The 23,582-nt window shown below is 39.0% G+C and overlaps 1 protein-coding gene across 1 annotated transcript in view; it reads right to left on the minus strand.

Annotated features, from left to right (window-relative positions):
- The window catches only part of FOXP2 (forkhead box P2), a 586,718-nt gene extending 574,820 nt beyond the window's left edge, over positions 1–11,898 (minus strand). The window contains exon 1 of the mRNA XM_032275664.1: positions 10,719–11,898. The gene's annotated coding sequence lies outside the window, so the exon portion shown is untranslated. The remainder of the gene's footprint in view (positions 1–10,718) is intronic.
- Between the last annotated feature and the right edge of the window lie 11,684 nt (positions 11,899–23,582).

The raw sequence follows: 23,582 nt of genomic DNA on the forward strand, positions 1-23,582 counted from the left end.
CCGTTTATTTGTTTTTGTTTGTAGCCTGAGCTTTTGGTGTAATATCCAAAAAAAATTTGCCAAGGCCAACAGTCTTTCTCCTTTGTTCTCTTCTAGTAGTTTTATATTTTCTAAGTCCTATATGTAGGCCTTTTATCCATTTTGAGTTGATTTTTGTATCTGGTGTAACATAGGGGTCCAATTTCATTCTTCTATGTGCAGAAATCCAGCGTACCCAGCACCATTTATTGAAGAGATTATATTTTCTCCATTGTGTCCTCTTGGTGTCCTTTTCAAAAATTGGTTGACCATATGTATTTGGATTTATTTCTAGGCTCTCTATTCTGTTCCACTGGTCTATGTGTCTGATTTTAGGCCAGTACCATACTGTTTTGATTACCACAGCTTTATAATATAATTTTAAATCAGGAAATGTGATGCCTCCATCTGTGTTTTTGAAAGCCATCAGCCAGAGCTAAGTTAATGAGGATTCCCTCCTTCTTGTTCATATATCTTTAAACGGCTCACAACTGTCCATAAACAACAACAACAACAACAACAACAAAACCCTGGTAATTTCTCCAGGCTGATTGCCTCCCTGGTTTCTGTTCCATTTTGGCTTAGCATTTTCAAATTAACAATTTATTCTTGGCAGCCTGCCTATATATTTTGTTAATTCTCTTTTTATCCACATTTTCACTGCTCTAGGTCCCACAGGCAATTTGACAAAGACTCCTGGACTCCTATTTACCTCTCACCTGTCTTGAGAAGAAGATTAGAAAATAATTTCAAAGTTTTCTTTCAATTCTAGGATTCTTCAATTATTTCTTTTGCCATTAACAGAAACTGATGAACAAACAATGATTGAGAAATGAATATATAAGTGAAAGAACATCATTAAACAATTGATAATGAGCTTCTTCTATAAGAACTAGCAGTATGACTGGGCCTTATATGAATCAGTCAAATAGATGAAAAGGAATGCAATGACATGAAAAATAAACACCTGTGGGAACAAGGAAAGCAAGTATGAGAGCAAAAGAGAGGTTGGATGTAAGTGGGAATGGAAGGTAGAGAGCTATAGTGGAGACCTCAAGATTAAATTCTTAGAAAGTATTGAACAGTAAAATGTCTTACTTTGTTTGTAAGACAAGCAACTGCTAATAAGCCAAAATGTAACTTAAGGCTATATAGAAACATACTTGAATGAAAAATGAGAGGAAGATTCTAAGCTCCTAAGGAAAAAGCGACTATGTTCTTGCAAGGGAAAAATTACATGCACAATATAAATGATTCTCAAATGCATTATGCTAAGTTACAGATGCCTGACTCCAAAAGTTACCTACCATATGACTCTATTTATATAACAGACTTGAAAAGATGAAACTATAGGAACATAAAACAGATTAGTGGTTACCAGGGACTAGAGGATGGGACTTTAGAGGGTTGACTAAAATCCATATGAAGAAATCTGAAGGATTATGCAACTCTTCTGCATCTTAATTGTGGTAGTGATTATGCAACTATATGTTTATCAAAATATAACGAACTGTACACTAAAAGACGGTCAATTTTACCATATGGAAATAATCCTTAATTAAAAAATGATGAAAGAGCTTAAAAAATTATAAAGATGAGGTATTAAAATATGGCTTGTGACATTAATAAACCATAAAATTAAGTATTTTTGGGAGAAAAGTAGCATCATTTCTACATTATAGTAATCAAAGCATTAATTTAAAAAGAAATGTCAAATGTATAAACAACTTGCTTTTTATAATCATTGGCATTTCTGCTGTTTCATGAATAGTTAACATGTAAACATAGAACTATTCAATCACATTCTATTTTTAAAATACCTTCCCATAAGAAATGTAATTCTAGGAATAAGAAGATCAACATTAAAATTCTGTATTACTTATATATTCTGTATTTTATTACCATATTCTAGAGTATTATACAAGAAAAGTGAGTTGTTTTTAAAATAAAAACAAACCTTATAGTAATGATGTTCCTTTAATATAACATGAATAAGCATATGCGTATACTTAATCATATTTAGGATTTGGCATTATTTCAGCCCAATGGGAATGCGATGTTTTCAGGACACAATTAGGAAGATATCAAAGAGAAAAGATGTAAAATCTAATACCAATTAGAAATAACAAATTGCACTGCCTTTTTACTGTGTGTAGAATATTTGGAGCATCAGACATGTAGGATTAGGGATGGCTTGACATTATTGAAAATTACAGAGAAGCAAAGTTGGAAGGGATAAAAAGGCAATTTAAAGGCATACTTTTCTGGAAGTAAAGGAATATTATAAACTGATCAAGTCAATAAAGTTTTAAAACCATTTTATTTAGGATAACAAAATCAGACTGTTGAGTTAATTTCATTTTTAGCCATAGGAATAAACATTCTCTGTAACATTTAACAATGTAAAATGTATTGAAATATATGAGTATCTGAAAGCTTACATCACTGCTGAAAACTACTATAATTATTATCCCAGGCTTTCCTTGGTTGTGCTGAATCTGCAAAGTGAGCTGATGGTGACAAGGAAAGTAGCCTTCATACACTTCATGAGGTATGTATATGTTGCATGATGTATGTGTCACGTGACGGGAACTCGGGCAGCAAAGCAGGGAAAAAACAACCTAGATGAAGCTCTAAATATACTTTTTGGCAGGCCCCAAGGGAAGAAGAAAGATATCTCAAGAGATTTAGGTCAAAACTTCTTATGTGGTGCACTGCAGAAAACCCCTGTGCCATTCCCATTAAGCCAAACTACAGCAAAGATATGCAGTTCACTTCTATAGTTGAGTTGTGTTTCCTTTTAATGTAGCACAATGCGTAGACTGGACAATATGGTGGCCAATATTTTACGTGAGTTATAAATATGTATTGCTGTGCATGTAAAGTCCATTAAAACGGAGAGCTCAAATGTTAAAAAGACAAAGTTTATCAAACAGCTTATCCACTCCCCACTTGATTTCCGGATTGGTGCTACCAACAGCTAAATATATGAATGAGCACAGGACCAACACAAAATTGTGAATAAATTAATATTTATGACTGATAATGATACAAGCTTCAGGGAGAATAATGCCAGGTGGTTATTTACCTTTCTTAATCCTAATGTAATCAACTCCACACGTACTCTACCTTCTCTCCTTGTCTTACCATTCTGTCTAAATAAGGGGAGGGTCCATTTCTGACTAGGAAAGAGTGGAATGATCTTAAGATACCTATTAGGATAAGACAGCTTGAAAAAAAAAAAACCTTTAAAAATCTAACTCAGCCCTTCGAGCTTCACTAGCAAAGTGACTGTGGTAATTTTTGTTTGTTTAAATAGTTTTTATTTTAGAAAATATCTTCTCTCATTCTTAAGTGTACATTCATGGGGTAGCAAGAACAAAACATGTTTATTAATAGCTTCGGATTTGATCAATGCATTTCTTAAAATGTTTTAATTGGAAGTAATTGAAAGCTAAGGTAGTATCTTTTAGAAGAAATGACTCACCCAATATCACGCAATAGTTACAGAAAGACATAGTACCAGAATGCAAGTCTCCTAGCACTCAACATGGATTACTCTTGATAGTAATCCATGCTGGCTATTTCATGTTGTGGGACAGTAACTAGATACTTTTCAGAACTATTCATCTTCATTCTCAGTCTTAATATGAATTATTATTATCAGATATGTCCTTTAACATAAAATTTCCTGCTTGCAACAAGGAAAGGAGAGTGCACTGAGATTTGGAACAGCCAGTTCAGAACATACATTTGTGATGTATGTTGTGACACTGGGCATTTAAGGGGCAGGAGAATGGGAGCAGAAGGTGTGAGTTAATAATTTTTTTTACCAACCTGGACAACATCGCAAGATCCCATCTCCATAAATTTTTTAAAAATTAGCGAGGCTTGGTGGCGTGCCTGTGGTCCCAGCTACTGCAGTGGCTGAGTTGGGATCACTTGAGCCCAGGAGGGCGAGGCTACAGTGAACTGTGATCACACCACTGCACTCCAGCCTGGGCAACAGAACGAGACTCTGTCTCAAAAGAAAAAAGTAAAAATAATTTTTTAAAAGAGGAAAAGAGGGGTAATTATGTATAAAATCCACTTTGCCTGACTTCAGTTTCCCAAGGGCCACATATCACTAGTGGTATGTCGAAATGATTTTCAGTCTGTGGAAGGGAAAAAGGAAAGAGAAAAATGAAAATAAATAGGTTAAGAAGAGAGATATCCTCCTTCCTCATCAACAGAAAAGATTATAGACTCCTTTCACTATTCTCGTCATTTAGAATAAAATTTCTAAGCAAGTTAGTGCAATTTAAATATGAACAAAATACGTGAGAGGGAGATTTGTAGGGCATTATGCTTATAAGAAAATATGTGTGTATTTCTGTGGCGTTATATAGAGAGCTGTATCACTTATTCATGCGTTAGTATCCAAAATCAATTTGAGCAAGCTAAAGAGTGGGATTTTAACTTTAAAGACTTGGAGTTTTCATCCAATCATACATCTCTAATCTGGTCTGTTTAAAGGCATATACCGAAAGAACGAAAGAAAACAGAATTGTAAACCTATAGTATGTTTTCCAATGAAAGACGTAAAGCCATTTAAATGTGGTTACAAACCCCAGAAGAGACCTTGATTTGATCCATTTCCCTCCATCTTTCCACACAGAAAATGCCAGAAATACTTGGCTTGCCCTTGTTGTATTAACAGTGTATCCATTGGAAATATTCACATACATTTATTATATTCATATTAAGGTATAATGATGAATTTTATGACCAAATCCATCAATCTAACCTGTGGTATTATATTAGAGCATTGAACTATTGAAAGTTTGTTGTCCAAAACCACAAATATCAACTCTCAACTTTCAAAGTTTAAATGTAATGTTATTTCTCAGATCAAGAATTTAAAAAGGGATACAGAAAGTGGAACTTGAAGTATACTCACCTGAGATGAGAGCCATGACTTTGCCAATATAATAATGAACAGTGTTTCCCAATGAGATATGATATAAAATGGGTGTAGGATTAAAAAAAAAAAAGTAAAAAGTAATTTCAAAACAAGTTATGCAATAATATAGATGGAAGTAACTTCTTGGGCCTCCAATGAAACATTCATTCCTTCACTAGAAATTTATTGATGGGGCTCTTCCCAAGTGCCAGGCACTGTTCTACGTATTGAGTTAAACCAAAGCAAAACAAAATCCCTGGCTCTGTGGAACGAACATGTCATTGGGGAAAAAGACGTTAAATAACCATGTTTTCTAAATGTCAGTTAATGATAGTACTATGAAGAAAAGTAAAATATGGCAAAGGTAAATAGAGTGATCCATGAGGATTTGTTATATGGGACAGTTAGAGAAGGCTTCTCTACCAAGGATACATTTGAGCAGAGACCTCCTGAAGTTAGTGAAGATCCAAAAGGATAGATCATTCCAGACACAGAAAAGCTCTGGAGTAGGAGTCAGCTTATCCTGCTTTTAGGACTATCAAGGAGACTTGCATGTCCACAGTAGGCCAAATAAGAGAGAAAACAAGATCTTATATAACATCTCTTTTATTCTGAGAGAGATAAGATGCTTTTGGAAGGCTTATACAAGAGGAACACAGACAGGTTTTTAAAAGATCCCTTTGATGTATGGAGAATAAACTGTGGTGCCTGGAGGGAGAAGTAATAGGATCAACTAAGTAGGTATTGCCTCAGTTCAGGTAGGAGATAATGGTGTATCTGGCCAGCTTGGTAGCAGTGGCTGTATCAACTATAGGTATAGAACAAGATGATTTTTGTTGCCATTTAGCTAAACTAAAGGTAAACTCCACAAAGAAAAAAACTGAAGACAAAAAGGAAGTGAAGAGTTAGCTACAGGCATGTAGACATAGATCAACCAAATCCTGGAACATAAATTTGGGTGAGGTAATAGTGAGGAATGGTTCTTAAAGATGTTGGGGATCTGTTTAAAAAAAAAAGAGATGATTTTATGACAGTCTACATATGTTAAGATGTTAAGATATTTGGATTAGTGTACTGTAAGTTTTTCCTCACTATCTGCCAGTGAGAAATTGTATAAATGCTTTCTCTAAAATATGTCTACCACTGATTTTTCCCACCCCCTAAAATATATTTTAAGTAAGTTTGTTTTTTTTAAGGTTGAGAAAAAATTGCAAAATGATGGCTATAGTTGGGTGTGTGTACCAAAATGATACAAAGCTAAAATGATAAAGAAAACTTTCATAGAAAACACCATCAAATAAACATAAAATTTAAGAATTTTAAAAAAGTAAATACCAGAAAAACTTTAAGATATTTCTAGTAGCAGCCTTTGTTTGGGGAATTCAATGTTAATTTCCTTAACCTGCTTTAAAAAAAAATGTAAGACATTTTAATGGTATAACCTTTTCGACTTTTGTTAGAAAAATCTTTAAGAGGAAACATTAAAAACTTAAATAAATTTTAAATCAACATTATCAACACAAAGTATATTTTAAGTCTTCCATGACAGCAATTGAAGCAAATTGAGGAACGTTAATAAACTAAAAAAATGCTGAGAGCTCTTAAACCCCTGGGAATTCATTTTCTTCACAGCAATGTGCTTTTCAACATTTGAATTGTATTCACTCTCGCTAACAAAAATAATTTGCCACAGCATAAAAAAACGAAGATGTCGGTTCTGTATAACATATCATACTTATCAAAATAATGGGAAGGTATGTTCTAGATATCCTTGGCAGATAGAAAGAAGGGTACAACCAACCTGAAAGCTGAATTCAAGCAGTAGTTGAGTATAGGTCCAAGAATGTGTATTTCAATAATCAAAGAATCCAAAAGGTTGAACCTAAACCCCATAGATGATTCATGGAGAAAATGTAGGTTTTAAAAATATTTAGATAGATTTAGTTAAATTTAGTAAATTTAAACATTTAAATTGTACTTGGAAAATTGGTAGAATGAACAAATACAAGTCAATTCAGGGAGAATAAACAAAGTTCACAACTACAAATTCAAACAGTGAAAGTGAATCCAACCTTAAATCATTAAAATATAATGTTGTATTAAAGAAATTGAGGTGATGCCAGTGTACTTTTAGAGCACAGATATATTCTGTTAAGTTGGCTGGTAGTTGACTTACAAATTTATCTGTATAGATAAATAGAAATTCCTAATCATTCCAATTATGAAACGGACGTTATACTCCTAAAAATAATTAGGGCAATACTTAATATCACATTTGAGGAAACAGCAAATTACCAAGGCAACTATTTAAAGAAAAACTAGCTTTCATGAATATTATTGCTGAAAATATATCATCATATACCCATAAATTTAATCATTTTAATACTAATAGTATTTCAACATAAGAAATTTAAATCTTCTCTAAAATGTCTCTCCTGCATCTCAATATTCTACCATTAACCTCTTGATTAGGTCATACTGTTTCTTTACATTTCACCACAGCTAGGTACTTTTTTGTTTGTTTGCTTTGTCTAGGACATTTAGGGCAAGGAATGGATAAATACACAGGGCAGAGCAAAATGGTATATAAAAAATTACTTAGAAGGAAGTAAGTAAGTGGAAGAACCCATTTAGTTTACAGGCAAGAATATCTGCAAGAAAGGAATATTCCATAGGGAAGAGTACCCTACAATATGAGTATTCCTGTTATTCAATAATAATAAATTTTCACATGACCAATGCTGGGCAAAAAAAAAACTAATGGCATTTTTAGACAACCCTTCTAACCACACTTAGTTAAGATGTTAAAAAAAAAAAATGTTACAGGGGTCACTTTGAAGTTCTGAAAATCAAATGAAGAAGCTAAAAGTCTAGAAAAACTCCATAAGAAAGCAATGAAAATGACCTAAGCATCATGAAAAAAAAAATGTTCTAAGAAAGTAAATTATTTAATAAAGACTATAGAATTGATAGGACTTTAGTCTAAGTATACTAAGAGATATACAGTTGGAGTTAAGAAAAATGTTTATTTCACCTAAGAAAGGAACAAAACTAAAGGACAACATAAAAATTTGAATCAGGCATTAGATTATTTGAAGACCATGAGCACTGGAATATGTCTTTTTAAAGTTTCAAGCACAGGGATTACAGAAGCTTTAAGAATATAGAGAACTCTTTCTGGGTTGAATTTACTTATGAGAGCTCTATGAATTAAGGGCTAAAGTTGCTTTTGAAATCAGTGCTAAAATTAAGATCTCATTGGGACTATTTTAAGACAGGCTTTCTTTTATCAAAAAATAGTATGAATTTGGGCACTGGTTAGAACATTTTGGGTCCATTCATTTATCAATAACACCATTACTATTGATCACAAAGTTCAAGAAAAAAATTGCCTGAACATGCCACAAATTAATATTCAGCAACTGTAATAAAATTGATACTATTTCTGAATTCAATCAACAATTTTGTCTATTAACAGTCATGTTGAGAAAACTTCTTAGTGATCTGTGTGCTCAATCTCATTCTCTTCTTCCAAGTCAATGGCCTCTTTCCGATTTAATTCAGAGAGGCAGAAAATACATGAGGACGTCCATCATTTAGTTTCCTATCAGTATTATAACTAATAGCTGATTTAACATGACACAAAACAAACAGGGGTGATGAGGCAGAGCCAGATCCAAAAAAGTCACAAATAAAATCCCTTTTACGTAATTAAGTTTTGTATCCGTCACATATTCTGTTGAAATTAAAATGGTAAATAATGTCTGGCTACAATCACTATACTGTTACATGCTCTATGAATCTCAATCAAATCATGCAGTTATTTTCACATATTTAAATATACTTTTCATAAAGTATAATTCCAATAGCTATACAAAGAGACTTCTATTTTTGAAATCTTGCTGGTACAAAGGAAATATAACTTCTCCTTACAGATTATCTGTACATATAATGTTCACCTTTTTTCTACTTTTATGGTGTACAACATACAACTATTTCCTTTTTTAGGTTTCTAGAAAAGTACAAAAGTTTAATCTTATTTCTGTAAACAAAACCACTGCAATACAAGAAGTGCTAAGAAATGAAACTCCAAGTAGTTTATTCAGGCACAACCATTTCATAAATCTCTTCATATCATAATGTAATTAAAGGCCTCTTTCCACCCCGAGTGGAAAACAATATCCCAAAATATGACTCAGGCAATTCTGAACATTGCAAATAGTTCAGAATTAACATTTGTCTATGATTCCTTTCATTGCTGTATTTATTCTAATATACACTGAAGTATAATGGTAACATTTTAACAACCTGAGTGTATTCACTGTACTTATATTTAAATTGAATTAAAAATTATTCCCTTAAAAATCCTCACATTCTTTTTTGTACTTAAAAATGAACTTTTAGATGATCTTTTTAAATTGAGTTTCCTCTCTCATCTAAGGGATGTATCATCAGGTTTCTAGTCTCCTCTTTCAAAGTTAGTATATAACCACAATTAAACATTTATTTCACTTAATTTTAGATAACAATGAAATAGTGTCATAAGGAGGTATTTGACTGGACTGACGACTGAATTATGAGTCTAGTTAGGCAATAAAATTAAAAGGAAAGAAAGAAGGAAACAAGCAGGCAAGAGAAAAGGGGACTTTAGATAGCTCTAAAGCTGGTAAGAAATTGTATGGCCCCAATGATAACAGGGTATATAATTCAATTTTACACCGACTCTTTTAATATAGATACAAATAAATCAAAATTGTAAATTAATTGTGTTTAACAACATTAAACAAACACTACATTTAAAAATTTCAGTACACTGGGAATATACTGATCCATAACTCATAGTGACAGAAAAGATAAACAGGCCCCCTGACAACATAAAACATTTCCCAAGGTATCCCACAATGCAGACTTGAGGATGAAAACAACTGAAAGCTCATCTTTACTTCAGTTTTGACTCTAACACAGACTTGCTATTAAGCACAATCCTCTTGCCTCCGCTGCTGCCTAAACAATGTGTTTGAGTTAGGAGAGCCTGAAACGATGTGCCTGTAAGGCAAACTTTTGCTTTCTAAAAAGTAAATCTCTCCCAATACTTCCAGTTGGAAAACGTCCACTTTAGCTACCTGACACCAGGACGTCACCTTCTCCCCTGGGCTTACCTGCTGCTACTTAAGTATTCTTCCAAGTAGACTCTGGACAAGTTGGGAGGTAGCTCTTTAAGCAGTCCTGAGCCACGGCTGACTACAAATACACACACCTGACACATTCCCACAGGTCCTTCGTACCCTTTCCTCCTCCACCCTCCTCTGAGAACTCACCTAGGCCATTTAGCGCACCTCCCAGGGCCAAAGCCTGCCCACCTGGGAGTGAAGAGTACTCCAGTAGTAGTTCTGAAGATCAAGAAACTTACTGGATTTTAACATGCGGTAGGAAAAAAACTGTGTGTATGTGTGTCGGGGGGAAGGGGTAAGATGGGGGAGCAGGAGCCTTACAGATAGCAGCTGTCTATTAAATGGTTTAAATCTGTTGGTTAAAAAGCTCAATAAACAAATACACAAATGGGTCTAGGTCTTTGGGGATTAGGGATTCTGCAGAGCCTCCCAAGTGGTAACCAGGTCGACCTCTCTTGATTCATCCCTATGGAAAACGTGCACCGGCTCAGCTTTCCAATCCAATCCCCAGACTTGCATCCGTCCTTCCCATCACGTTCCTTCAAACCAGAGCGTCACCCCACGCGCCAGGTGACTTAGAGACTTACCTAAGAGATTCCAGAATCTGAGACTAGTGTGGGTAACTTTTGCTCTCTGGTCTAGAGAGGCCCCAACACCCACTGCAAATGAGGGTCCAACTGAGGTCGGGTGTCAGGGCGCGTTGCGGCCTTGCGGGTGGGCAGACGCGAGCGGAAAACGCGCAGGCGGCGCGCGCGGCCACCCAGTGGGTCCCGCCCGCGCCGCCGCCGCACGTGCGCCGCCTCGAGCGCGAAGGGCGTTGGGACCCGCGCTCAGCCCGCCCGCTCGCCGGGGCCACTATGAACCCCGGTAAAAGCGAAGAGAGAACCCCTCCCTATCTCCGAAAGGTGCCTGCGCCCCTCCCACGTCTCCTCCCCGAAGTGTCGCGAGGTGCGATTTCACCCCAAACCCACCCACAAACAGCGAGACGACCTCTCCAAAGCGGAATAAAAGTAAAACCAGGCCAGACCCCGGGGGAAGCGGGTCGTGCTAACGCGGGGACAGGGGAAGGAGCGCGATTGGGGGCAACAGTTATCCCCGTGCACGGTTCTCCCGAAGCGCCCGAAGGGCGCAGGAGTTTCTTGACTCCAGAAACAGGAGTGTCCCCTTTCCTCCTCTCTCCTTCTTGGAGAAGTACTTCTGAGATGAACGCTGAAGTGCCCAACTTAGACGCGAGAAGCGTGCACTTGCCCAACTGAGTAAATAAAGGTCAGCAGTTGGATCAAGAAAGAGTGTGCTTCTAACTGCCAGAGGTTTTTACTGTTGTTTCTCTTCCCGAGGTTGGGGGGTGGGGGGAGGAAGAAGAAAAGACAACAAACAATTAAAAAGAAGAGAGTAAACAAACACACATTTGGTGTTTTGACACACATTCTCCTCCAGCCGCACGGTCTCTTCGGACGTAGCAACATTTTGCATATTCCAAACTAAAAATCATCCGTGAGCCAACAGCACATCTCCCCTCACCACCCTCTATTCCCCCATCACAAAGCAAAATGAAAAAGAACAACAAGTGGTGATGCTGAGTCCTGAACGCGACCCCAACGCCGAGCCCAAATTTGACACATGTCACACTCGCCCGGCAAGCAGGGCGCTGCGGTTGGGGAGAAACTTTGTCGCCACCGCGGGAGGAGCGCGGAGCGGAGTAAAGTCGCAGCCCGGCCCGGCGTGGAGGTGGCTGGGACAGGGTGGGGTGCTGAGGTGCAGCGCGCCAGAGTGAGGGCCAAGAAACTTACCGCGACCGGGGACGCCGTGGGCAGCGTCCCGGGAGGTGGGACCCGCGGCGCCGAGGCAGAAGCCCCCAAACAACACACCCACGCGCGAGTCCGGGCAGCTGCTACCTCGAGTGGGGGGCGCGCCCGGGGAGGGGGGGCAGAGGAAGCCGCAGCCGGCGGACGCGGCCGCCGCATAAATAAACGGGGCGGGCGCTCGCGAGAGGGCTGCGGGTGGCGCGGGGCTAGAGCCGGGGCGAAGCGGCGGCCGCGGAGCTGCACGCGCCGGCGTGTCTCGCGCTTTCTCGGAGGCTCGCGCTGTCTCGCGCAGCCGCTCCCCCCACAGGGATCTGTGTGTGTGTGTGTGTGTGTGTGTGTGTGTGTGTGTGTATGTGTGTGTGTGTGTCTGAGTGTGCGCTGGCAGGCGCGCGCACCCGGCCGCGCGCGCGTGTTGTTGGCAATGCAAACTGTACACACACTGCGCGCAGGGCTGCCTCTCCTCCGAGGGGCGGGGTGGGGGACAGGACGCCGCAGAGGATTCTGAAATACTGCCAGACCACTTGTTTGTTTAGTTTTACTTTGCGTTGTTATTGTCGTTGTTGCTGTTGATCCAAAAAGTGGTTTGGTACCAGCTGGTTAGGATGCCTTTCTCCCCCGTCCACCTATTTACCTCTCCCCTCCCCCCCGCCCCTTCCCTAACTTCTTTAAGCGCGGGGAAACGCAGGGCAGAATATTGCTCGGATTTTCAACGGAGCCTCCTGGCTGACGTCAGGTCCACCTGCTATGTAAACAACCCGCTGGAGAACTTGTTTGTGCGGCACCAGAGCTTCCCCCACCCCCACACTTCTCCCCACCTCCTGCTCCGCCTTCTCCCGCTCGCCCCAGACGGCGAGTCAGGGAAGGGGGTGGGGAGGGGAGGCGAGAACAAAACCGTATGCTGTATTGGCAAAGCCGAGTTGTGTCTGCTGCTTCTTGGCAGTCCCCAAAGTACGTCCTCTCAGCAGACGGAGCTGCTGGCAAATGAAACAGGGGATTCCACTTGAAGTGCAGAAAGCCTCGAAGGGATCCAAAGCCCTCGGTGGCAGGGAGTTAAAAGTATGTGGTAGTCGGAAAGAGAGAACCGAGCGTACGTTAAAGCGCTGATTGGCCTTTCTTTTCACGGTGTGCGCCTCTGCGGCCTGGGGTGGATAGAGGCCGAGTGTCTTTCTCTTCGTTGTTGCCCTGGTTCCTGTCTCAGTTGGGCCAAGGAGTTCTCGGGCTTCCTCGTGGTGGCGCAGCCCAGGTCACCGGGGCGCGGCTTGGAAGGAAGGGGCCGCCGAGCTGGGACTTTCAGGGTCCGAGGCTTTCGGGAAGGGCCCTATCAGTGACTGAGGGGAGCAAAAGTAACCGGAAAGAAAGAAAAGAAGAAACTGCCAGAGCCTGCTCTGCGCGCACTTCAAAGCCGAGGCGCCCGCTTGGGGGATACGTGGGCCCGGCCTCCAGCCCTGGGTCCCGGCTCCTATCAGCGGGGAGTGACCCGGCTGGGCTGCCCGCGCAGTACCCAGGGGGGTGACAGGGAAAAGGCCGAGGGAGGACAGGGCGGCCCCGGAGGGGACGCGCGACAGGAAAGGTGGCGAGGGGCTTCCTCCGGAGCCCCAGCCCAGCGAGGGGCCGGCGCTCTCTCCCCGCCGTCTCCCGCCGGTCCTCCCCTGCCAGCGGGCCGCCGTCTCCGCGCGCCGCTGCTCAGCTCACAAGTCAGTCGCAAAGCGTGGCGTTCCGAGAGGCGCTGAAACTTTCCTCCAAATAGCTGCGGCCAAGAGGCCGTGGTGAACGGAGCCTGGCCACCGGCTGTTTCCCGGCCCTCCTCCTCCCTGGGGAAAGAACGGCTAACTTGAACCCCTCCGGTGGCAGAAGAGGGAGTACTGGTTGGGGAGACGGGCGAACAGCATTAACTTGTGTCTTTGAATCTTTCCTTTCCTCAAAGAGCAGCGCGCCCTTTCTCTAAAGGGCAGACGCGAGCTCACACACACACACTTGGCACCAACCCTTTCCTTCAGAACCCGCGGTTCTCCCAGGGAGGAAGCAGCCCTGGCACCCACGTCGGTAAACACTCCGTCAGGGTTTTTTTAGTGAAACCAATTAAGTCAATAAGCCACGGGGCTGGCCCTGTGAGGACGGCCCCTGCCAGGAGGAAGAGGAACGAGGTAGAGTTGGGCTTTGAATTGCGGTTCTTTCCTGAGCTTTTCAACTCCGGTAGTCCTCAAGTGCTGTGCCTACAGACTGTGTTCTCACTGTTTTTTTAAACCGTCTTTTTTGAAATGCAGGCTGAACAGCGGACAAATAATCCGAATCTTTTAAAAGTGGGAGCAGAGAGAGAACGAGGAGCAGTCATTAAATTTAGAAAACAGCCCCAAATGGCCCTACCTCGCCCTTTTGAAAAGGTGGGGATAATTTTATGTTAAGTAATCTGCATTTATGCTTCACTAGGAAACCTCAATAAAAACGGATTCTGAATTAACTTGAAACTATTTTGGAAGAGAGAAGAGTAAAGGACGTGGAAATCATTGGAAAGCTGAGGATGTACCTTTCCGGGGGGTTGTCAATGAAGGGAACAGAACAGTCAAAAGGTGGACAGCTTCTCACTTCTTTTCCTTCTTCTTCCCCCTCGTACATGGACCCCACTGACTTCCCTTTCTCTCCAGGTGAACCGAGTAAGTGAGCGGGAAAGGTTTATTGTAAAAGAGCCTGGGCCACTTGGAAGATCAAGTTCCCAGCGAGGAGAAAGAGTAACCGGTTAGGGTCTCAAGACTTGGAGAGAAACGAGTTTAGTTAGCCTTTCACTTTTCTGTACACAAAGACACCTTTTGGTGAAATTCGCAGCCACTAACGTTTCTGTCTGGCAAGTACAGATAGCCAAGAGGTGCGAAAGGACATCTCAGTCGGAGGAGCATCTATTTATGAACGAGTACCCTTCCGCGGCCTCTTTCTCCATGAGACTGAGCCTGCAGCTCCTTAGTGCCCCGCTCAACTTCGCCCCCATTATCTCCTCCTCGCTGGCTTCCCTGCCCCGGGGCCTCCAACTCATCCCGCAGGGAGGCTGTTCAAGGAGTTGGGAAAACAGATCCTGCCAGGAGCCGCTGCCCTTGGTGGACCCCTCGGCTGCAGCCAATGGGCTGGGCCCGGGTTCGAGAGGTGAAAGTTCAGGCTCGGGGCTCGCAGCTCGCCTCGCCTCTCTGGCCGCCTCCCTTTCAGCCCCCGCCGCTGGCTACACAGCAGACAGGGCCCAGCTACCAGGGGCCGCCACGGTGGCATGTAGTTTGTTGATGGGTGGTCATAAAATATATTTATTTGCAATTCCTTGAACTCGTCCACCACTCCCGCCCCAGCACGGCCCCGAACACTGCAGGCTTTGTTCGCCTCAGCTGCTGCTGGAGCCGGCCGGGTTTACCTCTCTGTGCTAGCAGACTCCAAAAAAAGTTGAAGTGGAATAATAGGAAAACCGGGTTTCCGCAGCAGAGGAAAACGCTGAAAGGGCAAACAGCGATCGAATAGTTTTGTTTTGCACAAGTCACTGGTCAGCCCATTGGATCAAGGCAGCCTTGAAACGAAACGCTGCATCTCGGAAAGAGTAGGAAAGCCAAATTCTGTCCCTGTAGTCGCCGTGCAGGGTCACAGCCTTTGGTTCAGGTCTCCTTTGCAACACGTGGATCTGCAAAAGTCATGTAAAGAGGTCCCAGAAGAAAGTTCAGCAGGACCACTGGGTGAATGAGGAGTTTCACCAAGTGGACCTCAAAGCTCCTTCACGAAAGTTTATTTGATTTCAAGTTTATTTTACGACGAAACCACAAATCAACAAAATCTGAGACACTACTCTAGTACGGTCCTAGAAAAAGATAAATTCGTTTTAAATGGTCTGTCAGCACATCCTGTGCGAAATAAAACACTGCAAATGAGACTAAGTGAAACCAAGATGAAGGAAAGCGATGTACGCGAATGACAAGTTAGAAATGTTAGTTTAGTGCTTCTCCGAGTGAAACCTCTTTGACTTTAAGTTTTTTTTTTATAAAAATATAATTTTTCACACACTTAAGTCTGTTTTTTCCAAAACTTTCAGTCAAACAGCAACTCATTTTCTCTTTCAGAGCCGTTTTATCTGTATAATTGTGAATTGTGCTTAAATTTCAACTGACTTGGAAAAATCGCTGAGAGAGAGGTAAGGGGGTGTTTTTAAATTATAATTTTTTTCCTGTTAGAAATGCTATCTTCAAAATTGTGCTACTCACTTCAAATAGCCTGTAACAAAAGTCTTAAATGCAAGATAAAGTATTTTTTCTTTCACACAGAAAAACAGGCACATATCAGATTCCTATGTTTTCACATCCACTACAGTTTTCTGAAGATGAGCAAATAAGCAGACTCCTTTTAGAAGAGTTTTCCCCATTCTCCTCCCTGACACATTTAGGTAAAAGAGAAAATTCTAATTTCACCGAAGTCAAATCAAGGGTAATCTATGTTAACATCAAACTGAACGGAGATATTGCAAAATTGGTGGAGTTACACCACCATCTGTCGTTAAGCTTAGGGACTACAAAATTTGGTAGCTAAAATAAATCTTAATGAGCTTTCCCAACTTTTTTTAAAAAGTTACAATATTTTTCATTTGTGTTTTTGTAACATATACCCTGAATTTACCTGGATCCTGAAGCGATAAATATTTGTTCATAAACCCTCTCTTCTATGTGGGTTCTCTTATCTTCAGAAAATTAAAAAAGTACTGCACATCTGGCAGCCTTCACAAAAAGCCCTTTGGCATCAGCTGTGGTCCTGCAGATTTCCTCTGGCCTGCTCCTGACTTCTAGTAGGCTACTGGCAGGGACTGTGGAGACTCAAAAACAAGGGCTTACCCATGTTCTCCAGTGGGTAATACACTCTTAGTTCTCTCTCAAATGTTGCCTAGTTCATTGTTAGTACTGTATATCTAATCTTGAAAAATGTAACCACAGCATATCACTGCTAAGAGGTTGGCTCTAGGTGTCCTAAAATTTTGATTGAAAGGCACTTAATGCTAGATTCCAGTTTGAGCTGATCTTGCTGGAAAGACAAAGATCAATTGCTCTGGGATGGAATCTTGCAGGCTAAGTAGGTCCTATACCCAGGAAAGCTTTATCCATATGAATATAGAAAGGGGATAACTATTGAATAAAGAATTCCAATACTGAATCAAAAGCCTCCATCAAGCAGTGAAGACTCCATTTTTTTTCTCACAACCCTCCAATGACATAGTATTGATATTATACCTATATTTCTAAGGATCTTAAAATATTTTACTAGAATGTTGTACCCCTTTCTGTGTTAAGGACTTGATTACCAAATTTCTATTTTCCAGAAAGTAAAAAATAATAAAAATAAAGTCTAATGGTTTGCGTATATTAGTAACACATCAACTAAAAATGATGTTAACTTGAATCACAAATTTGTCTGTATTTGACCAACCTTGACCCACATACTACAATTTAATATGGTTCAATTTAATAGAGCTTAGATTTTTCTGAGACATAATCTATCTCCATACTAGTAAGCAAAGTTACATTACTTCCTACACATTGATTCAAATACGTGGAACTTCCTGATGTAAGAGCTCTTTGCCTGTTAATGTTTCTAACATGAAGTTAATCTTAGACTAGGTATGTCTCTGAATTACTAGGAAATTTTATAACTAAAGGAAAATTCAAGGTATTCTGGTCCAATATCCTCATTTTAAATATCATTAAGCCAAGCCAGACATGGAGGAAGGTTACATAGCTAGTTAGTTGGTAAAACTTCAATAGATATTGAGCTATTTTGTGTTTCTAAAAATACAGTCATATTCCTTTCTGTTACTTCAGAAAAGGTTTTTTTTGTTTTCATTTTTGTTTTTGTTTTTTTGGCCATACACCTTTATGTCTTTACAGTTTCTTCACATCCATCGAAACTGATGTGGTTCAGTTATAGTAATAGCCTTGGGTTTTATTACCTTGGATTTTATTACAGTATTAAAGGTGTTAACTGTCATGTCATATCCACTATAATACATAGGAGGAAAAAAAGTCTGATGACTTGTTTCTCTTGAAAGTCAATTAGACTCTACAAGGTTTCTTCAATACTGTAAAGAGGTTCATTGCAAGTGTTCATCATAGAAAAACTGATGGCAAGAGGTGCTAAAATAAACCACAGTTTATGATGTTTTTCAGGGTTAATTATCTCCAGAGACTCATAAGAGAAACCCATAATCTCATCAGCAGCTTACCTCCACTATAGTTTTAAGATATAAAGACTAACAAAATATAATATTAATTTTTTAAAAGCTATGAGCAAAAAAGGACTATTTCAAGATTTGAATCAGTATAGATTTTTATTTTAATAACCATATGGTTCCTATAAGCATAGTAGTTTACCCAAAGAACATACAGAGGTTATTAATTGTGACAAATCATAAAAAGATTCAATCATTTATCTTATTTCCTTCCCCTTCTTCTCCTTCTCATTCTGCTTCTGTAACTCCTTCTTTCTATTTTCCTCCTCCTCCTTTTTCTTCTTTCTGCTGTGATCTTTGTCACTATCCTCACAACCACAACTTTCCAATTTTTCCATAGATATTTCTATTATGAGCTCCAGATCAATTTATTCGATTGCTTATTAATAATTCCATTTGGATTGTGCAATGGTACCAATTTGCCCTCTTTTCTCCTTGGCCAGCTGCTCCTTATGCCACCTGGTTGGCATAACTATTGGATCCAAGCAGTAATCCAATAGTTAATGATACCTTAATTCACCCAGTCCCCAAAGCCAAAGCAATGCAAGTCGTATCTGCCAACTCCTCCATCTTCTCAAATCCAAGCAGCATTGGGCCATGTTCATTGTTAACTATTAATTTTTCCATCATCATCTTCCATCTGTCTTCATGATTATTGCCTTATATTTTTGATTATCAATCCTTTATAATTATCAATCCTTTATAATTTTTTACATGATCAATCTTGATTACTGTCTAATCACCTTCCCTACTTTCAGTTTCTCTCTGTTCCAGTTCATCCTCCTCATTGCTTTCCAAGACACAACTAAAACACATGTTACTTAGAATCAGGCGAAGGTTTTCTGCAGTCAATGGAGTCAAATCTTAAATATTTAGTCTGGGACAACAAAGATGTGTAGCAAATATGAGATATTTAATAGTCTTTTTTGGCTTGAATGAATGAATGAGTGAAAATCATGCCCCAGAAAAATATATTTCATGTATAAAATATACCCTGTCAGAATATTACCAAATGTATTTTTTACCTGTATATTATTTTTAGCAAATCTATATATTTGCTTTGCTATCCAAACATCTAGCTAAAATAGTTATAACTGATGATTTTCATATTAAAGAACTTAGCAGATTGCTATAAATGTATATTAAATCTGGCATTCAAATTCTCAACTGCATTATTTAATGGCTCAACAAATATTTATATATTAAACACTGTGGTAGGTATTCAGGGAATTAAAGATGTGTAAGATTAGGTCCATAACAAAACCTCACATTCTAATGAGGGAAGTAAGATATTGTAAGTAGATTAATTCAATAAAACACGAGTTTCAATAAACTATAAGATAGAGGTCTATCCAAGAAATTGTAAGATTAGAAAACAGTTCTTAAGGTTACAGTAAGAAAATAACACAGCCCTATTTTTGTTTCTGATAATCACTTAAAAATAAATCTAACAATGTATCTTTGAACTAAAAATATTCATTTTACCAAATACTTGCCTCAAAAAATTTATACTCCCTGGACAAAAGCATGACGTGTGATAAAAATACGATAATATCAAAGACAATGGTGGGTTTAACAACTATGAAGAGGGACCCAGTCTCCTTAAAGTATGTTACTCTTCCATAGATGCACTTTTATGAAAAGATAATTTTTAATTTGTTATTTTACCACAGGAAAATAATTTTATATTAGAAACTGAAAAAAAGCGAAAGTAAAGGAAATTTAAAAACTGAAATGAATGTAAAAGAACATAAATGTTCTGAGTTTTAACTTTAAGTTCTCGGATACATGTGCAGAACATGCAGGTTTGTTACATAGGTATACATGTGCCATGGTGGTTTGCTACATCTATCAACCTGTCATCTAGGTTTTAAGCCCAGCAACCATGTGACTGAACTTGGAAGCATACCCTTTTTCCCCAGTTGAATCTTCTTGAGATGACTGGAACCCTGGCTAACAGCTTAATAACCTCAAGAGAGAATCTGGGCAAGAACCACTCAGGTAAGCCATTCCTGTATACTTGACCCTCAAAACTCTAATAAATATTTGTTGATTTAAAGCTGCTAAATTTGAGGTTAGTTGTTACACAGCAATAGATAGTAGAAAAAAAACATTTATAAGGAAGGTTATATTTAAGGCCGGGTGCAGTGGCTCACACCTGTAATCCCAGAACTTTGGGAGGCCAAGGCAGGTGGATCACGAGGTTGAGAGTTCAAGACTAGCCTGGCCAAGATGGTGAAACCCCGTGTCTACTAAAAATATAAAAATTAGCCAGGTGCAGTGGCAGGCACCTGTAATTCCAGCTACTCAGAAGGCTGAGGCAGGAGAATAGCTTGAACCCTGGGGGCAGAGGCTGCAGTGAGCCAAGATGGCACCACTGCACTCCAGCCTGAGAAACAAAGTGAGACTCCATCTCAAACAACAACAACAACAACAACAACAACAACAACAACAACACAGAGAGAGAGAGAAAGATTACATTTAAGTTGTAGAATTTCAGGTTTTTTTTTTTTTTTAGAATTACCTCCAATCAACATCCTCTGGTAAAACTGGATTTATCTTAAGCATAGTACAAACGTTAAAGATAAAATTACATTTCAATCCTTACTTTTTATTTTATTTATTGAAAAGAGATATTACACATTCTGTAATATAAGTAAATAGCATTTCTGCATATGACAAGCACATTTCATGAATGAGCAGGATATTTGAATACCATTTACAACATTGTTTCTGAAAAAATGCATTCCAAGTTTTGGGCTTGCAAGAGAATCCATTTTAATTTGGCAAATTCCTATATATGTCTATCAAAAATCATATGGAAAAAGACTTTTTAAGCTTTGATTACCTTGGACAGGATAACTAAGTATTTTCAGTCTTGTACCAGGTAAATGAGTAAAAACAATCTATAAACTGAGAGAATAAGACTAGATTCTCAGTTCATATTTAATTGTAAGAAACAATCATTGTCTCTTGAGATTTTTTAAATTAGGTTATAGCACAGTTACAGTAGTTGAGTAGAGAATGTCAATGCAAGTTCTAAATTTGTTTAGCAAAAATTAACAAATCAATAATTTTTTATCAAATTACAATATGCATATCAAGACAATGGGTTTCCTAATCTGTTAATAAGTATACCTCTGTCTTTATATTAGAAAAATAAGAATTTTATGCCTAATTTTTTAGAAAGTTTAAATTATAGAAAGCCATAGAAAGCCATTTCTAGATCCTGATCATATTGATTATATAATCAGTTTTAATAATATCAATATTGCCTTGTGATTTAAACAAACTGGTAAAGTTAAAAAGGCATATAAAATAATTTCCATGATAGGAATATGCAATGTGAGCATATTATTTTTTTATTTTGATAATATTCTAAGAGTATATGAACACCAAGTACATATTTGAGTTTACTTCAAGACTATTATACAGAATATTCTCAGTGTTTTCATGATCATAAATAAATATGGTTCCTCTCATAAGAATATATGATATGTATTAGACAGATAAATTTCTGCTAAAGCGAGATTTCATTTCTTTACCCAAAGATTCTTACATTTTCTGACTTTTTTTGAAGTTATAAAAAATCTTTTTATTACTTCTGTGATCCTTTGTCCATCATGTTGTTGATTCATCTTCTGTAACAATTCTCTTTTCCACCTCCTCACTAAATTCTGTGAATCAGGATCAAAGACAAAGATGTCTGAACTAGTGAAAGAAATGTATGATATTTTAACCAATTGAAGAAAACTCATTGATACCCTCTATGGTTTTTTCAAATAACTAGGTCATTAAGGATCATAAATCATAAAGTATCATTGCTAGAAAAAAATGGATATCTGTTAAGCAAAAATCCATGTTCATTAGTCCATGATCCTATGTGCAATCAAGTTGAGGTAATTTATTTTTACATAAAGGATATGAAAACTCTATGTTGGAACATAATGCTATTGGGAAAGGGCATGCAAAAATGAACCACTGAAGGCAATTTGACCTCTAAAATGTGATTAGTAAGATGAGCTGTACCTTGCAGATTTTACCAGGGAAATGTGGCAAGCATATGTAAGACTTTCAAAGGAAAGGAAGTTCATACAGCTGTTTGACTGTGAGAATTAGATAAACTATAGTCATAAAACATAAACCCTTTTACTTCCTGAATTCAATTCAGTTTGATTCATTTCAGCAAATATTTATTGAGTCCATATTATTTGTCTGTCAATATTTAATAGCTTAGTATCATAATCTTTGGGTTAGATAAGAGCTTAGAGGTCCCCTATTCCAAGATTCTTCCCAAAGGAAGAATTTGGGTATGGATTTTTGTTCTGAAGTGATATTTCTTGGAGTCTTTTCATTAAAAGTAGTCAGGAAACAGAGTCCAGAGATGGCTAACTACCCAAACTCTTTCCCAAATTTCTTGCATTTCAAAGTAAGTGTCCTTAAAACTTTTCTTGATTACACGTTGAGCAGATTACCTCTGGAAATTTATAGCCTAAACTGGAACTGTAGTACTTATTTCCTGGAAGCTTGCTGTTTCTGCCTCCATTCCCCCAGGCAAACCTAGACTTCTTGTCAATTCTTTGTTATTTCTTTCTAAAGGTTTATAAACTAGAGCTAACTCTCGATCCCTCTACAACAGGGCCTGGGGTCAGCCTTCTCACCTAACAGACTCTGTTGTAGAGGGATCGAGAGTTAGCTCTAGTTTATAAACCTTGCATTTTCATTGCCTCCTCACTATTGGCTTTGGATAGAGCATGGGATTCTTATTTTGCTTGTTAGCCACCTTGAACTTTATATGGACTACCTGAGGCAAGTCCTGAATTTTATGGTCATCAAGTTCATCACGGATTTGATGCTTAGGAGGGATTCTTTTACCATCACGAGGTGACACAGCTGGAAGAGAAAACATCTAACGAACACCTGTTCATTAGGACCAGAACAGGATCAGAAGTCCTGTTCAATTCTATGGCAGAATGTTGGGGAGTGCTTCCTTGAGAACATTCTGGAGAAATGTGGATGTTTAGGTTTCCTTTGCAGTGGATGCTTAAGTTTCCTTAAGCATAAGATAAGCTTCCTTATCTTGCCAATTCTACAGTGCCTTCTGGAGAACTCGCTGGCCAGAGAAGATAATTCTGAAGTGAAGATACAGGATAATCAGGTGCATTTACTGTTAGATATATACCTTAGTTATCAACCATAGTTGAAGTCTAAGATGCTTATAAGAAACATTATCTGGGCCAGTGCAGTGGCTCATACTTGTAGTCCCAGCACTTTGGGAAGCCAAAGCGAGAGGATCCGTTATGTTAAGGAGTTCAAGACTACCCTGGGGAACATAGAGAGACCCGAGTCTCTACAAAAAATTTAAAAATTAGCCGGGTGGTGGTGTCGTGTGCCTGTGGCCTCATACTCGGCAG

The sequence above is a fragment of the Sapajus apella genome, unplaced genomic scaffold (assembly GCF_009761245.1).
Source record: "Sapajus apella isolate SASKATOON/1434 unplaced genomic scaffold, GSC_monkey_1.0 scaffold7, whole genome shotgun sequence".
Classification (NCBI taxonomy): domain Eukaryota; kingdom Metazoa; phylum Chordata; class Mammalia; order Primates; family Cebidae; genus Sapajus; species Sapajus apella.